This window comes from Sciurus carolinensis, chromosome 15 (genome assembly GCF_902686445.1).
Source record: "Sciurus carolinensis chromosome 15, mSciCar1.2, whole genome shotgun sequence".
Lineage (NCBI taxonomy): Eukaryota > Metazoa > Chordata > Mammalia > Rodentia > Sciuridae > Sciurus > Sciurus carolinensis.
This window is the reverse complement of record NC_062227.1, coordinates 10,567,059-10,584,135: the sequence shown is the minus strand read 5'-3', so window position 1 is coordinate 10,584,135 and position 17,077 is coordinate 10,567,059. Positions and strand designations below refer to the sequence as shown.

Here is a 17,077-nt window from a genome sequence, read left to right as displayed (position 1 = left end):
AAGGTGTTTCTGCATCCTGTGGAAATACACAAGCATAGCCTCGACCGGATGTCAGCAAGACATCAGGTCCTCTCCATTTACCAGATAATAAATCTTTCCATTTTACTAAACTTTGTTTTGACCTTTTACTTTCCCAATGTCTCATCATTGCAGTATTTCCCTCCTTATCAGTATTTAGATGATTTAAAACAAATAAAGCATGTTGTAATATATGATGTGGGGAAGAGTATTTAAGCTCTCCCTCTTTTAGCTTATTTATTTGTATTTTTAATCTTTGATGGCTCCTTTCTACTATTGCTTGTCCTTGTGGGTTATAAGGAATTCCTGTAGAATGAGAAATATTAAACCTGGAACAAAAATCTTTAAATGGTTTTGATGTATAAGCAGGAGCATTATCAGTTTTTAATTTTTTAGGCATTCCTAAAACAGAAAAACAAAGGAATAAATGTTGAATCACATCCTTGTAGGCTTCCCCAGTTCTGGCTGAGGCCACAATAACATGAGAAAAGGTATCGACTGTAACATGAATATAAGACAATTTTCCAAATTCTGATATATGAGTTACATCCATTTGCCATAAGACATTAGGTAAAAGTCCTCGAGGATTAACTCCCATCTGTGGAGAAGGAATAAATTTAGGACAAATATGACAATTTTTAACAATAGTTCTGGCTTCTTCTCTAGAAATATGAAATTGTTTTTGTAAGGCAGATGAATTTTGATGATGATTTTTGTGTGATATAATAGCTTCTTCTATAGCTGTTAAAATAAAATTTTTAGTTAAGTGATCAGCATGGGTATTCCCCTGAGCAAGGGGACCAGGTAATCCAGAATGTCCCCGAATATGACCTATAAAGAAATGTGAAGTTCTGTTATGAATTAGATATTGAAGTTCTTGTAACCTATGTATAATTTTAGAGGAAAAGGAGAGTGTTGCTGTTTCTATGGTTGGAAACAGTTTAACAATGTATAGTGAGTCTGTGTACAAGTTAAAGGGTTGAGCAACAGTCTTGAAAGCATAGATGACTGCTTCTAATTCAGTTCTTTGTGCAGAAGTTTCTTGTGTCCATAGAACTGTGGGTTGAGAATTAATTATTGTAACTGCTTTTCCATTTGATGACCCATCTGTAATATTAACATAGCATTGTTAATTGGAGTTGAGGAGCACCATTTAGGAAATATTATTTCTGTTTGAAGTAAAAAATGTAGTAAAGGATTATTGGGCAAGTGGAAAGAAATTTTTCCTGTAAAATTTAGAAATGCAATAGCCCATTGATCATCAATTTGTAATAATTGGTCAAATTGTTCTCTTGTGTAAGGAATAATTATTTCATGCATTTCACAAGCAAACAATTCTTTACTTCTAAATCTAGCCTTTAATACCAAAGAAGCTACCATAGTAGGATAAGACATTAATATTTTCTTTCCTGATACTGGTAAGTGTATCCATTCAAGTGGATCATTTTGCCATAAACAACCTGTTGGAGTATGTTTCGTTTTTAGCACAATAAAAACCCAAGGCAAGTTATAATTAACTTGTTGCAAGTAATGTTTTTGAATTGCAGTTTCAACAACTTGCAAGACTTGTTCTTCTTCTTTAGTTAATACTCTACTTGAGTTAGGATCTGAATCACCCTTTAGTATTTCAAACAAAGGTTTTAAATCATTAGTTGAGAGTTTTAAATAAGGTCTAATCCAATTTATATCTCCCAATAATTTTTGAAAATCATTTAACGTTAATAGTTTGTCTTTTCGAATTTGTAACTTTTGAGAGCTGACACAATCTGTTTTTATAGTTCTTCCTAGATAATTATAAGGAGGTTCCTGTTGAATTTTTTCAGGAGCCACTATCAGACCCCACCTCTGTAAATCTTTAATCAAATCCTGTAATATTATTTGTAACAAATGGCTTTGAGAATGTGCAATCAATATATCATCCATATAGTGAATCATATAGCAGTCTGGATACTTTTGTCTACAATTAATTAAAGCTTGATCTACAAATTTTTGACATAATGTAGGACTATTTTTCATTCCTTGAGGTAATACTTTCCATTGAAATCTTTGATAAGGCCTTTGTAAGTTAGGCGATGGTAAGCTAAAAGCAAAACACCATCTATCTAGTTTAGCTAAAGGGATAGTAAAGAAGCAATCTTGTAAATCAATGACTATAATATGATAGCCTTTAGGGACAGCCACAGGAGAAGGACATTCTCCACTAGCTGCAGAGTATAAGGGGAAGTAGGTCCTAAATCTTTTACAGCTGCTTTTAGTTCTTTTAACATTTTAAAAGAGAGAGAGAGGCTCCCAATGAGGCTCTCCTCCCTCATCTATAGCCCATACTATAGGGCAACAAATACTAACATCTCCCTGTTTTTGTGCCTCACTAACAGCACCTAGAAATCCTACCTCTTGGACTTTCCTTTTTATTTTATCTGGGGGTTTAGGAATGGCCGGCACAACAGGAGCCACCAAAGGTGGATCCTCATTATGATATCTGAAAGCGGCTTCTTCCAAGTCCTCCTCATCAGACGGGGAGAGCTGATCAGGTAGACCTTTCTCCTTTTTCCCGTCTTCATCATCGTCTGATTTACTTTTACTTTCATTCTGAGTTTCCTCTGTGTATTTTTTAACCGAGGCTGTCAGCAAAGGCTCCTTTTCTGACATTTCGTCTAGTGATCTTACCCTTTTACTTAGCTGCTCACTTTCATGTCTAGGGTCTAAACAGTCCCTAAAAAGATTCCACAATGCAAAAGCATCGGCGGGGACTCTTTCATTGCCATATAATCTATGATGTACATGCATAGTATCGCCTACCTTTTTCCAGGTTTTAACATCTAAGTTTCCCTGTTCAGGAAACCAAGAGGCACATTCTTGCACAAAATGAAAAAATCTTTTTAATTGAGCTGTTCCTACATGCATTCCTTTTTTAGTTAATAAGTGCTTAGCAATATCAATAAATAATGCTCTTTCTTTGCTTTCACTACCTCCCATGGTAGCTGTTCTTTCTATCCCTGCCTATCCTTTCTCGGCCTTCTCTACCGAGGGGTCCGCGGCACCCCAGGCAGGATCCTAGCTGTCTCGAAAAGGAAAGAAATTAATAATAAATGGGGGGTTTACCAGAGTGCCCCACGTTGGGCGCCACTTGCCGGGGTCCAGCCCTAGCAGGAGTCCATGGGTTCCACACCGGTAAACGGGGCACGGGGAGACAGCGTCGGCGATGGATGGAGAATGAAAGACACAGACTCTAGTTCTGGTGCAATCAATCCCACTTTATTCTGGGGAGGGCTGGGTTTATATACATTTTTCTTCAGGCTATAATGGCAGTCTTGTGGTTAATATTAAAGAAGTTTCCAAAGCATAGGCAGAAAACAACAACCTTACAGATCATCCTTACCTAATCACAATTGTTTTAAGAATATCTAACTACGTTGATGAGCTAATACAATGTTTATTTCCTTAATATCTAAACTCTATGTGACCTAAGACTATTCTTATTATTCTCGCGGTTAAAGTGATAGACAAGTAATCTCATGTGACCATTTCTATTAGGTCCCTCTGGTTAATATCTAAATTGCTGAGTTAAGGGTTACAGGAGGGCAGCGGTGCCAATGAATATTGTGTGCCAACATTTATTATAGGGGTGACATATTCTTTGTAGGAAGGAAGGAATGTCTTGGAACCTTATTCTCTTACCTCACTACCACACATAAACAAAACCATTGTTAAAATTTAAACAGCCTGTTGGAGAGAAAGGCAGATTTATAACTATTTTCTCCAGAGGCTTTCAGAGACTCATTGCACGGTTGCAAAATTATTTTTAATTTTGTTAATGGTAAAGACCCATTGTTTTTCAGATTGTAGGTAATATTTTCTAGAATTTTTGTTGTATTCCCTTCACCCCCTTAAGCAATCCGTTCAGACTGAAATGAGTAATATATTATCAGAAAAACACAGCAGAGAAAACACCATGCTCCGGAGCAAAACATCCGGCAATTCCTTTTAGGATGAGCCTTTGCAATCATCCTCCAGAGGATCTTTGTCAAGCACTGGATGGAATTCCGGATGCCCCCGCAGGAAAGCCCTGACTATTGCCCCATGCCAGGAAGCCACATGGCTAAGGAGGGCCTAAGATCCTTCTCTTGGGTGTTCATGTCCATAGTAGCAGCAGTGACCAACACCAAGACTTCTTTCATACTTCTGGTCCACTCCACAGGTGTGGACCTATGCAGTTCCCACCAATGGCCTCACATCGTGTCTGATCACATGCTACCAGGATGGGTTTAAGCATCAGAGAGGGGGTGACATTCCTTCACTGCCTCTCCCTGTGAAGCTCCTGGGCCTACACCACTGTCTTGCTGGACAATGAGTGTTTCAGGTCAGTGGCCACTACTGATGCCACCTGTGACAGAGACCCTTATCAGTAACAGAACCAACATCAACAGTGCCTGAGGAAATTCATCCCTTAAAGCAGCCACCCCTTTATTGTAGGAGTAACCACACAGTGTGCATGCCACCTGTCTACTCCTCACCTGTTTAAACTGCTAGTGTCCTTTGCATGATGCATAGAGAAACTGAGTCTAACTCCAACGGTACACACTGTGCCCAAACTCACAATCAAAGCAGCTATAGGGAGAAAACACTGGTGCCCAGCTGGAAATTAAACCAACACTGCATAACAGACATCGCAATACACTTCTTCAGGAGAAAGCTGCTTAGTTAAGTCCGTTCCATAAAAATGGTAGGGATGCAGCAGATGTGCAAATCTCAATGTAGGAACATGAGAAATGTGGAGAAAAGGTAATGTGACACCTCCATAAGATCATAACACACCAGCAACAGATTCTGAGAAATGATTAAAAAAAAAAAACCAAGAAAGTACAAATAAACAGTTAAATGGGACTAGGAAAACAATGCAGGATATATGAATAAGAATTTTAAAAGAGACATTTTGAAAAAGAACCAAAAAATGAACAGCTTAATTCAGTGACAAGCAGAAGTAAAGATAGCAGAGCTTAAAGGCAGGTCTTTTCAAATAGCACAGTCAAATGAAAAATGGAAAACCAAAATGTTAAGGCTTACTGGGTTACTGGCACACTATCAAACTATCAAAAATCTACCACTGGAATATATGAAGGCAAGAAAATAAAGATTAAGGACATAGACATATCAATGAAATACCAGAAAATTTCCCTAATCTTGGGGAAGATGTAGACATAGATGAATAGAGGGCTTATAGAACCCCAAATAGATATGACCAGAAAAGATTTTTGAACACAAAATATAGTAAAATGGTCCAAAAGTATAGGATAAAGCAAGAATCTTTAACTCTTAAAGAGAAAAATCACAAAGTCACATGTAAAGGTAACCTTTAGTAAATCAACAACAGATTTCTCTGCTAAAATCCTGCAGGTCAGGTGGAAATGGAATGATTTATACCAAGTCCCAAAAGAAAATAACTGCCAACCAAGATTACTATACTCAGCAAACCTATTCTTAGAAAAAAGAAAAAGATCTTCCAACATGAACAAAAGTAGGGAATTTATGACCACTAGACCAGTCTTAAGAAAGACACTTAAGGGAGTCCTATATCAAACTATCTGAATTTAAAAATAAGACCCAATAATATCCTACATACAAGAAACTCACTTTATCAGTGAAGATACACAGACTGGAAGTAAAAGGATGGAAAACAACGCTCCCAATGGAACCCTAAAGTCAGCAGGAGTAGCTATACTCATCTGACAAAATTGACCTTAAGTGAAAGGACACTATGGTCAAGGGATCAATTCAACAAGAAGATATAAATATGGCAGTTAGAAGGGTGTACGTTTGAGTTTCTGACTTGGGATTTAAGCAGCAGGAGTGCCTCTGCAAAGTGGGTGATGGGGAATTCACAGAAATTTGATAGTGGACAGTCATGGAATCATACAGTCCCAGAAATCTGAGTACTCAGAACAGAGGATATGAAAGAACACATTGGAGCTTAGCTAGTGGTAGCAGTAGCATCAGTGAACCTTGGAGGAAAGGTATAACAAAATAACAGACAAATTTGGCAGAGGAAAACCTATATGCCAGAAAAGCATTCTTACTTGAACCAGAGGTTGCACAAGGAGTTGGCGTTAGAAGTCCTGTTTCTCAACTGGAAAGTGGAGAGCTGAGGCAGGGAGCCATCCTGAAGAGGCTATACTGCTGCTTGTTGCTACAGGAGCCTGGGAGAGCATAATGAATATTGCCATATTTTTCAGGCAAATGCTTACCCTGTGGCCAAGTTGTGCCTAGCACAGTGCAGTGGAAATAGATTCAGAGGATCGTGCCTAAGGGCTTTCAGTTATGGAAAAGGAGTGGAGTGGTGCTTACTCTCTTTGAGACTAGTGGTTCATATAACCAGCCAAAAAACTCATAATCTCTCATGTCTTTAAGATCATAATGGAATAAAACTATAAATCAACAGCCAGAAATACTATAGAAACCACATTAACAGATGAAACTGAACAAAACTCTGTTGAATGAGGAATGGCTCACAGACAAAATGAGAAGAGAAATAAAATTCCTAGAATCAAAGGTGAATAGTGATGTGACACACCCAAACCTCTGGGATACTATAAAGGTGGTTCTAACAGGAAGTTTTATAGCATTAAGTACCTGTGTTCCAAAATGAACAATTTTATGTTACATCTCAAAGTCCTAGAAAAGCCTGAGCAAACATTCCCAAACCAGAGAAAACAGGAAATTGTTAAGATCAGAACCAAAATTAATTAAATGGAGAATAAGGAAACTACACAAAGGGTCAATGCAACAAGTTTTTTTTTTGTTTGTTTGTTTTTTATTTTTTTTTAAGATCAACAAGATTGGTAAATACTTAGCCAAACTAAAACTAAAGAGCCAAATCAACAAAATTAGTGATTAAAAAGGAGTTATCACCAGAGATATTTCTGAAATCCAGAGTATCATTAGGGACTATTTTGAAAACTTATACCAATAAATTGGAAAATCAAGATCAAAAACTTTTAGACACATGATCTACCCAAATTGAACTAAGAGGATATTAAAAAACCTAAATAGACCAATATCTAGCAAGGAGATTAATGTAGCAAAAAAGCCTTCTAACAAAGGAAAACCCAGGACCAGGTGGATTCTCAGCTGCGTTCTACCAGACCTTTACAGAACTAATGCCAATCAAAAATTATCATGAACTAAAAAGGGAGGGAACACTTCAAAATTCATTCTATGCAATCTGTATCACTCTGATACCAAAACCAGATAGAGACATCAAGGGGAAAAAACTACAAAGCAATATACTTGATGAACATAAATGAAAAGATTCTCAATGAAATATTAGCAATCTGCATTCAGGAATAGTTAAGTGGTTTCCTAACAGGGATGCAAGTTTGATTCAACATGCAAATCAATAAATAAGTCATTACATAAACACAATTATAGAAAAAATTCCATAATCATTTGAATAGATGCAGAAAAAGCCTTTAACAAAATCCACAACCCATTCCAGTTAAAAACAGGAAACTAGGAATAGATGGAACTTACTGCAATATCATAAACCCCAAACCAACATTTTCTCTGAAATCAGGAACAAGACAAAGATGTCCCCTCTCCACTCCTATTCAATATAGTTCTTTAAGTCAGCCTTGGCAATCAGGCAAAAGAAGCAAATTAAGAGCATGAGTAAGTAGGAAAAGAAGTGAAATTGTTTGCTGATTGCATTATCCATTTCCTGATGACAATATCCTATAGTTAGATGAATAAAGAAACTACCAGAAGACTTCTCATGGTGATAAACTAATTCAACAAATGAGCAAGATACAAGATCACCATTCAAAACCCAGCAGCTTTTTTATTCTCCAATAATGAATCTGCCAAGAAAGAAATCAAGCAAATGATTTCATTCACAGTAGCAGTACTTGGGCATAAATTAAGGAGTTGAAAGTTATCTATAATGAAATTATAGAACACTAAAGAAAGACAAGAAGACATTAGAAGATGGAAAGAACTCCGATGTTCTTGGACAGGCAGAATTGATATTGTCAAAATAAGCATATTACCAGCAGAATCAACAGATTCAGTGTGATCCCCATTAAAATACCAGAGACATTCTTAACAGGAAAAAAAAAAACAGTCCTATAATGCAGTGCATTTCCTTGTTGATTCAAATAGTGCTGAGGCAGGGAGCCATGTTAAGAGGGTCATTGTCTAGGTGGTTCCATATGGATGATCAAACACCACCCACCCCCCTTTTTTTCCCCCCAGTATCTCTGAGACTGAACAGCTGCTTTTCACAGTTCATCAAGTGTGAATCGGTTTGGGACTAGGAAAGAGTCTATAATAGACCAGCTGAAAACTAGATGGTAGGAGGCATGGACTGCTGATCTGATGGTCTAGCAAGTAAAGAGAAACAGTGGGCATTCACAAAATTGGCAGTTTGAGTATGACAGGAAACAAATCCAGCTGTCTATATATTTGTATGGTGGCCAGGTCCAGTGGAAAACCTAGTGTCTAAAGTTCCCTACCCACAAAAAGATCCCCATCAGTGCTTGTATCCCTCCCATGTTCAGAGGCATTCATGTCACCAATGTAACAAGTTTCCTGTGCTTTTTCCTCTCTGGGTCATTGGGCACCCACCTGAGACTCTGGGTTCAGGAAAGAGATGGTGATACCTATCTGTTGAAAGCTCTAGGCAGTGGGAGGTATAGTCTGTTAGTCTGGTCAACAAAGCAGAGGAATGCATAGCATATTTCCTTCCTTTGAAATAGGTGATTTGAGGTACCTGGCCCACTGCAGAGTTTCCAGAGCTACTTTGGTTACACTGGAGAAAGGCAGCATTAATAGCCTTGGGCACATGACACTTCTGAGCACATAAAGCTACTACCAGCACCAGGGCAGATTTGGGCATGAGGCAGCCACAGGGCCATTCCCTCTGAGCCACCAGAGAACACATTAGAACACTAGACTGTCAGAGAGCTGCCTCAGTTACACAGGTTCATGCCAGGGCTAGGTGGGATGGGGACTCTGTGAATATACTCTGGAGCCTGAGTTGTGTGCAGTTTTTTCAAGCAAATGCTGACCTAGACATGGAAAAAATATACAGCATCCTGGCCAAGCATGGACCCAGTTGATTTGGTCACCACTTTCATGCCAAGAGATATTCAGAGGATACACTGCCAAAGGTTGAATATTTGCCACACCCCAATACCTGGTGAATTCAAAATCTGGAAGTCCCTGAAAGAAGTCTCTTAAGTACCTCAGCAAAGAGGTTAGCTTTTGATTTTGCTTGTATTGTTTTCTGTGTTGGTTGGTTTCATTACTCTCATTTTTGTTATTGATACTTTTATGTAATTTCTATAATTTTAATTAATTGGATTTACCTTTTCTGTCATTTTAATACTCTCATATCTTGTCTTTTTTCCCTTCATTTTCTTGTGTCTCTCCTTTATTTTTTCTTTTTCTTCTTTGTTCTTTAATGTTCCATATAGTGTTTTGTTTCTTTTTTCTTTTTTTGTACTAGAAATTGAACCCAGGGGCACTTAACCACTGAGCCACATTCCTAACCCTTTAAGTTTTTTTTTTTAATTATTATTATTTTGAGACAGGGTCTTGCTAAGTTGCTTAGTGCCTCACTGTGGCTGGCTTTGAACTTAAAATCCTCCTGCCTCAGTCTCCTGAGCTGCTAGGATGATAGGTGTGTACCACCATCCCCAGCTCCATATAGTTTTATACTAATATTACATCCTTTACTACCTAATTTTTCAGATTATTCTATATTATTACTCCCCTTCTCTTTGGTTAGTGGAGTTGCAGAGAACATTTTCAGTAACATATTAGTATATTAGTATATATTGCCTTTAGCTATCACTGCTACTGGTAGTTATTCTCTCAAAGTAGAGCTGGGAATTGAATATAGCACTTTGAACACAGTGTGTGTTCTGACACTGAGATATACTCCTAGCCCAGGAAATACTGTAAAGGAAAAAAGCAGTTCACTAAAAAGACCCTCATGTAACAGTGAATGAGATATCCATTACAACAAATGTGGAAATCTCAATACAGAAACACAGGAAAAATGAGAGAAAAGGTAATAATAATCAGTGAATTAAGGGCTTGGCATGGTCTTAATTCAAGTCCTAAGAAAATAATTGTCTGCCTAGATTATCATGTCCAGTAGAGCTATCCATCGCAATTGAAGAAGAAATAAAAACCTTCCAAGATAATCATAAACTAAAGGAAATAATGCAAGCCAAATTTGCAACAAGTCAAAAAGATGACACACTATGATCAAATTAGTTTCATTGCAGGGATGCAAGGATGAAAGGTCAACATATGCAAATTAAAATCAAAGCAAAAGCTAAACCAAACAATACACCATATAAATAAAATCAAGGACAAAAATCACATGATCATCACTGACAGATGCAGACATAACCTTTGATGAAATTCAGCTCCCATTCATGTTAAAAACCCTGGGAGAGAGGCTGGGGTTTCAGCTCAGTGGCAGAGTGCTTGCCTGTCGTGTGAAGCACTGGGTTCAATTCTCAGCACCACATATAAATAAATAAAATAAAAGTCCATCAACAACTAAAATATATTTTTAAGAAAGACCTCAAAGAAACAAGGGACAGAAGGAACTTACTTCCACATTAGGAAAAAGATTGAAAGCATGTCCTATAAAATCAGGAACAAGACAACATGTCCACTCTTACCCCTCCTGTTCAGTATAGTACAAAGATGTCCACTCTTGCCCCTCCTACTCAATATAGTACTAGAATTTCTAGCCAGAGCAATTAAGCAAGAATAAGAAAGGGATACAAATAGAAAAGAAGTCAAATTATCCCTGTTTGCAGATGGTATGATCCTATACTTTGAAGAGTCTGTAGCTCCACAAGAATACTAAATTTGACAAATTCAGCAAAGTAATCAGGTATGCTGGCACATGCCCGCATCTTAGGAGGCTGAGGCAGGAAGGTCACGAGTTTGAGGTCTGAACAATTTAGCAAGACACTGTCTTAAACTAAAAAATTATAAGGGCTGAGGCTGTAGGATGTAGCTCTGTGGTAGAGGATTCCAGGGTTCAATTCCCAGTAAGAAAACACACACACACACACACACACACACAAACACACACATATCAGCAAAGTGGCAGGATATAAAAGCAACATATAGAAATCAATAGCTTTTCTGTGCATCAATAATAAACCCACCAAGAAAGAAGAAAATAATTCTATGCAGTTTAAAAAAAATTAAAAACCTAGAAATGAAAATTGTCTGGGAAGTAAACGTTCTATACAAGGAAAATTACAGGATGCTAAGAAAAAGTGTAGACACTAGAAAATGGAAAGACTTCCCATGTTCATGGATTGGCAGAATTAGTATTGTTTAAATGGCCATATTACTAAAAGTGATCTACACATTCACTGCAATCCCCATCAAAATACTAAATGACATTCTTCACCTAACTAGAAAAAGTTATAAAATTCATTAGAAGGAACAAAGACCCAGAATAGCCAAAGAAATATCGATAAAAAAGCAATGCGGCTGGGTGTGGTGGTGCACGCCTGTAATCCCAGTGACTTGAGAGGCTGAGGCAGAAGGATCATGAGTTCAGAGCCAGCCTCAGCAACGGTGAGGCACTAAGCAACTCAGTGAAACCCTGTCTCTAAATAAAATATTGAAATGTCTGGGGATGTGGCTCAGTGGTTGAATTTCCCATAGTTCAATCCCTGGCACCTCCTCTCAAAAAAAAAAAAAAAAAAAAAAAAAAAAAAGCAATGCTGGCGGGATCTCAACACCTGGCTGTAAATCACATTACACAGCTTTAGTAACAAAGACAGCTTGGTGGTGGCATAAAAACTGGCACAGGCGAATGTAATAGGAAAGAGGACGAAGAGTCAAGCCCACACAGCTATAATTATATGATTCTTGACAAAAGTGCCCAAAACATATTGGAGCCTCTTTTAAAAATGGTGCTGGAAGAACTGGATATTCATATGTAGAAGAATTAAACTAAATCCATATCTCTCATCCTGTACATTATTGAAGTCAATTCAAAATCAACCAGATACCTGAGACCAGAAACTTTTCAACTACTAGGAGAAAACATATGGAGAACACTTTGACAGATGTACAAGCACTGAATTTCCCAAACAGAACCCCAATAGCTCAGGAAATAACAAGCATCAATAAATGGGATAGTATCAAATTTAAAAATTTTGCACAGCAAAGAAAACAGTTGTCAAAGCAATGAGACACACTACAGAATAGGAGAAAATCTTTTCCAGTTAATATTCCTAACATTATTAATATCCAGAATATGTGAAGAACTCAAAAAACTGAAAACCAATAAAGAAGTAAGCCATGTTAAGTGGGCAAATGAACAGATATTTCTCAAAAGAAGTACATTTGACCAACAATTTTGTTTGAAAAAGTGTTTGTCTTCAGCCAGCAGGGAAATGTAAATCAAAATTACACTCAGAGTTCATCTCATGTCAATTAGAATGGCAGTCATCAAAAATACAAATAACAACAAATGATTGATGAGGACGTGGGGAAAAGGAACTCATACTCTGTTAGTAGGAATATACATTAGTACAGCCACTATGGAAACCGGTATAGAGGTTCCTTCAAAAGATAAAAATAGAATTATCATGTAGTCCAGGTATAACACTCTTTGGTATTTATCTGAAAGAATTAAAGTCAGTCTATTTTAGAGATATATGCATACCCATGTTTATCTTAGCACAGTTCATAGCTAAGTTATGGATTCAGTCTAGGTGTCCATCAGCAGTTGAATGGATAAAGAAAATGAGGTACATATACACAATGCAGAATTATTCAGCCATAAAGAACAAAATTATGTCCTTTTCAGGAAAATGCCAATGGAGTTGAAAAGCATCATGTTAAGAGAAACAGGTCAAACCCAGAAAGACAAGTATCATATGAAGGTAGAGGAGAAAATGACAACAAAAGGATGACATGAATGTAGAGGGAAGACCATTAGTGTAGTGGGAGGGGATCAAGGAGAGGGGGAAGAGGAGGGCAAGGGGAGGTACTAAGATTGATCACATTTTGTTATATGCATGTATGAATATGCTGTAATGAAACTCATTATTTTGTACAATATGCACCAATGAAAAGCAATGCAATGGATCAAATGGACTTAACACATTATCAGAACTTTCCATCCAATGGCTGCAGAAGACACATTCTTTTTATCAGCACATGAAACTTATGTAGAATAAGAGGCCACAAAATGAATCTTAAGAAATTCTTAAAAAATGAAACCATATCTTGTATCTTTAAAGGTCATATCAGAATGAAACTAGAAGCCAATAACAACAGAAACTCTACAAGTTATACAAATAAATGGAGACTGGAATGGTGGTGGGTTGCTGAGGAAGTCAAAAGGGAAATTAAAGAAGTTTCTTGAAACAAATGAAAATGGAAAACACAACATACCAAAACGTGGGATGCAGCAAAAGAAGGAAGCTTATAGTAATGAATGCATACATCACAAAATTAGAAAGCTTTCAAATAAACAATCTAATAATGCATCTCAAGGACTTACAAAAGCAAGAACAACCCAAACTCAAAATGAGCAGAGGGAACAAGTTGGGGGTGTAATTCAGTAGTAGAGCATTTACCTAGCATGTATGAAGCACTGGGTTTGAGCCTCAGCACCATGTAAAAATAAATAAATAAAATAAAGGTATTTGTCCATCTACAACTAAAAAAAATTTAACAATTAAAAAAATGAACAGGGGAAAAGATTAGGGCAGAAACAAAGGAAATATAGTCTAAAAAATACAAAAGATGAATGAAACAGATGTTGAAAAGATAAAGCTGACAAACTTTTAGCTGGAATAACAGGGTAAGGGGGAGACCCAAGTAAATTAAAATCTGTGATAAAAGAAGAAACATAACTGATACAGAAATCCAAAAGCTCAGTCAAGACACGGTGGCACACACCTATAGTCCCAGCAGCTCAGGAGGCTGATGCAGGAGGATCATGAGTTCAAAGTCAGCTTCACCAATTTAGTGAGGCCCTAAACAACTTGGTGACATCCTATCTCAAAATAAAAAATAAAAATGACTTGGTCTGTGCCTCAGTAGTTAGGGACCCCTAGGTTCAATCCCTGGTACCAAAAAATGAGAGGGAGAGATTAGAAAATCATTAGTATTACTTTGAATATGTATATGGTAAAAAATTGGTAAATCCAGGGCTGGGCATATAGCTCAGTTGGTAGAGTACGTTCCTAGCATGCACAAGACCCTGGGTTCAATCCCCAGTACCATCACCACCAAAAAAAAAAAAAAAAAAAAAAAAAAGGGAAAATCCAGAAGAAATGGACAAATTTCTGAACCAACATGACCTATACTGAGAAGACATAAAATTTCAAAGAGACTGATAACAAGTGTTGTGATTGAATCAGTAATAATAGTTTTTTTAAATCCCAGGACTGGATAGCTTCATGGCTAAATCTTACCAAACTTTTAAAGAACTAACAACAGTGCTTCCCAAAGCTTCAATTCAGAATTTAAAAGAGGGAATTTTTCCAAGTTTGTTCTATAAAGCCAAGTTCACCTTACTGCCAAACTTGACAAGGATACAACAACAAAAAAGGAATCTATAGGTCAATATCCCCGATGAACATAGATACAAAATCCCTCAACAAAATATTACCAAATCAAATTCAATACCTGACATCAAAACACTACACACCATAATCAAGCTGGTTTCATAAAAGGGATGTAAGGATGTTTCAACATGCAAATCAGTAAATATAATAAGCCAGGCATTCTGGCACACACCTGTAATCCCAGCTATTTGGGAGTTTGTGGCAGGATTACTCTGAGTTTGAGGTCAGCCTGAGTAATACAGTAGGACCCTGTCAGGAAAGGGGAGGGGAGGATAAATAACTGTACTACATCACAGTCAGAATAAAGAATAAAAATCATGTATGATCCTCTAGGAGAGAAGAAGTTGCAAGGATGTTTTGTTAAGAGTGTGCTAGAAAACTTCAGTTTACCCATTGCCCTGTGATGTGCATTTCATTTAACTTTGTTGTGCTGTATATTGTATATATACTGGAAAAAGGAGCCCTAATTTTATAATATCTAGTCTCTAGATATTAAAGAGGTTGCCAATGTATGACAAAAGTAGCATTAGTAAACTAACACATTGAGTATGCTTCATGTTAAATTCATAGGAAAGACTGTTCTTAAAACCACTTAGGAAGTGAAATTGTTAGTCATCTCTCAGCATTACAGATGCATATAACTGATCCCTGGGTTGATAAGAGACTAGAAGGGGAAGGGGAAGGGTTCTAGGCCAGAATGTTCTTGTTTGGAAGACACTTTCAAATTCTAGCCTTTAAAAAAAGGGGTTTTGCTTCAGTGTGTTGCCTTTGTTCAGTAAGTGTTGCAGTTTATTCAATGCTACTGTATGTATAGTTTAAAACTTAAGTTCTTGTTGGAAACATCTAGTGCACAACACATGGTAAAAGTAGAGAACTAAAGTAATGCCTTTTAAGTATTTTTTGTTTCTATATAGGAATGGTTGCCATTTAGGAGAAAGGAATTGTTGAACTTGATGTCTTGGAGAATACATGGAAGATTCACTGGGTGGTGGGTGGGGGAATGAGAAAGTATACATAGAGAAGCACTCCGTGCCCTTAGATTAGTTCCAATTGTCTAGCCATTGTTATATGTGCATTTTAGTTAATGTTGCTGGGTATTAAAGGATAAGTCCTAATGCCCAAAGTTTGTAAGAAGTAGCAAAATAATCCCTATATAAATATCCTTTTGTTAGTTTTTAGGAAGAACTGTCTTCTGGGAATGACCCTTGTTAATCTACCTCTTGGAGCTGGGGGTACTCCTGAATTTAGTCACTGGAATGGTGCTGAGGGAGAAGAGGAAGGGTGAGGGGATGTGCTCTTTGCTAGTAGCTCCATATCTGGAAGGCAAGTTTAGATTATAACCACAGATCTATATGCATTTCTGGTAAAGTATTTGTGTTTATTGTGCACAAAGTTCATACTTTATTTCACAACATCTAAGCTTTCTAGATGTCCTGAGGTGACAGTGAATCAAAAAGTAGAGCTAGTGAATTAGCCAATTTGTAAATAACTTTTTGTTATAATTGATAGAAAAGATGCATCTCCTCTTGGCCTTAGCACTATCTTTTTGGAAACTTCTGCGCCATGACAGCCAAGTGGAGGAAGAAGCAAATGCGCAGGCTGAAGTGCAAAAGAAGAAAGATGAGGCAGAGGTCCAAGTAAACTAGCTTGTGCACCATGGAGGCCAAAGGAGTAGAAGTAAGGAATGCCAGAGGCTGGGGACGTTGGTACAAGTTGTTGGACTGCCTGCTACTGTCCACAGATTTTGTCTCGGTGGATTTAGAACTTACATCGCCATCCCATCGCCAAGACTACCACTGAGAGAAGACCCACCTTGCTCATAACAGCCCCTATTGGTCCTTAACCTGGGACCTTTGGCATTCTGGACTAATTCTCGTTTCTCACTTGTGGCCAGTGTAACACGTATACAATAAATCATCCCTTTTGCTGTTTTAGCTGAAGAATAAAAAAAAAAAAAAAAAGAAAGAACATGGAATTGCTTTGTCTCTGGGCAGTGTGTATCAGGACTTGCTCGTTAGGCTGGCAGCAGAGGGGCACAGGGGCACACACAGGGAAAGACGGGAGCAAGTGCTCAAGGACTGACATTTCCATGTAAGCCACTGATGTGTGCATCTTCTGGCTATACCATAGGAATACTTTAATTCACTGGGAACATGCACTCTTGCTAATATTTAATAGCAGAAATCTGGTAATGAAACAAGCTTGGTGTATCCTGTTGCTTTGTCTCATTTTAAATTGAGCATTAAGGGAATGCATTATTTTAGTTGTAACTCTGCCAATATGTCTATCTAGAGGCCTGTTGCCACTTCTGTCTTCAGTGAAATTTTTGTCCCCAAGAAAGGATAACAGATTGAGTTGGTATAGTGTATTCTTGGTTATCAAAAATACTCATGTAGCTTTGGAATTTTGAATTGGTGAATATTCATGATGTG

At 37.5% G+C, this 17,077-nt stretch overlaps 1 protein-coding gene across 1 annotated transcript in view; it reads left to right on the top strand.

The window, feature by feature from the left end:
- Nucleotides 1-16,234, top strand: part of LOC124965546 (F-box/WD repeat-containing protein 12-like) — a 61,163-nt gene extending 44,929 nt beyond the window's left edge. The window contains exon 11 of the transcript XR_007105197.1: nucleotides 16,182-16,234. The gene's annotated coding sequence lies outside the window, so the exon portion shown is untranslated. The remainder of the gene's footprint in view (nucleotides 1-16,181) is intronic.
- Nucleotides 16,235-17,077: the final 843 nt, after the last annotated feature.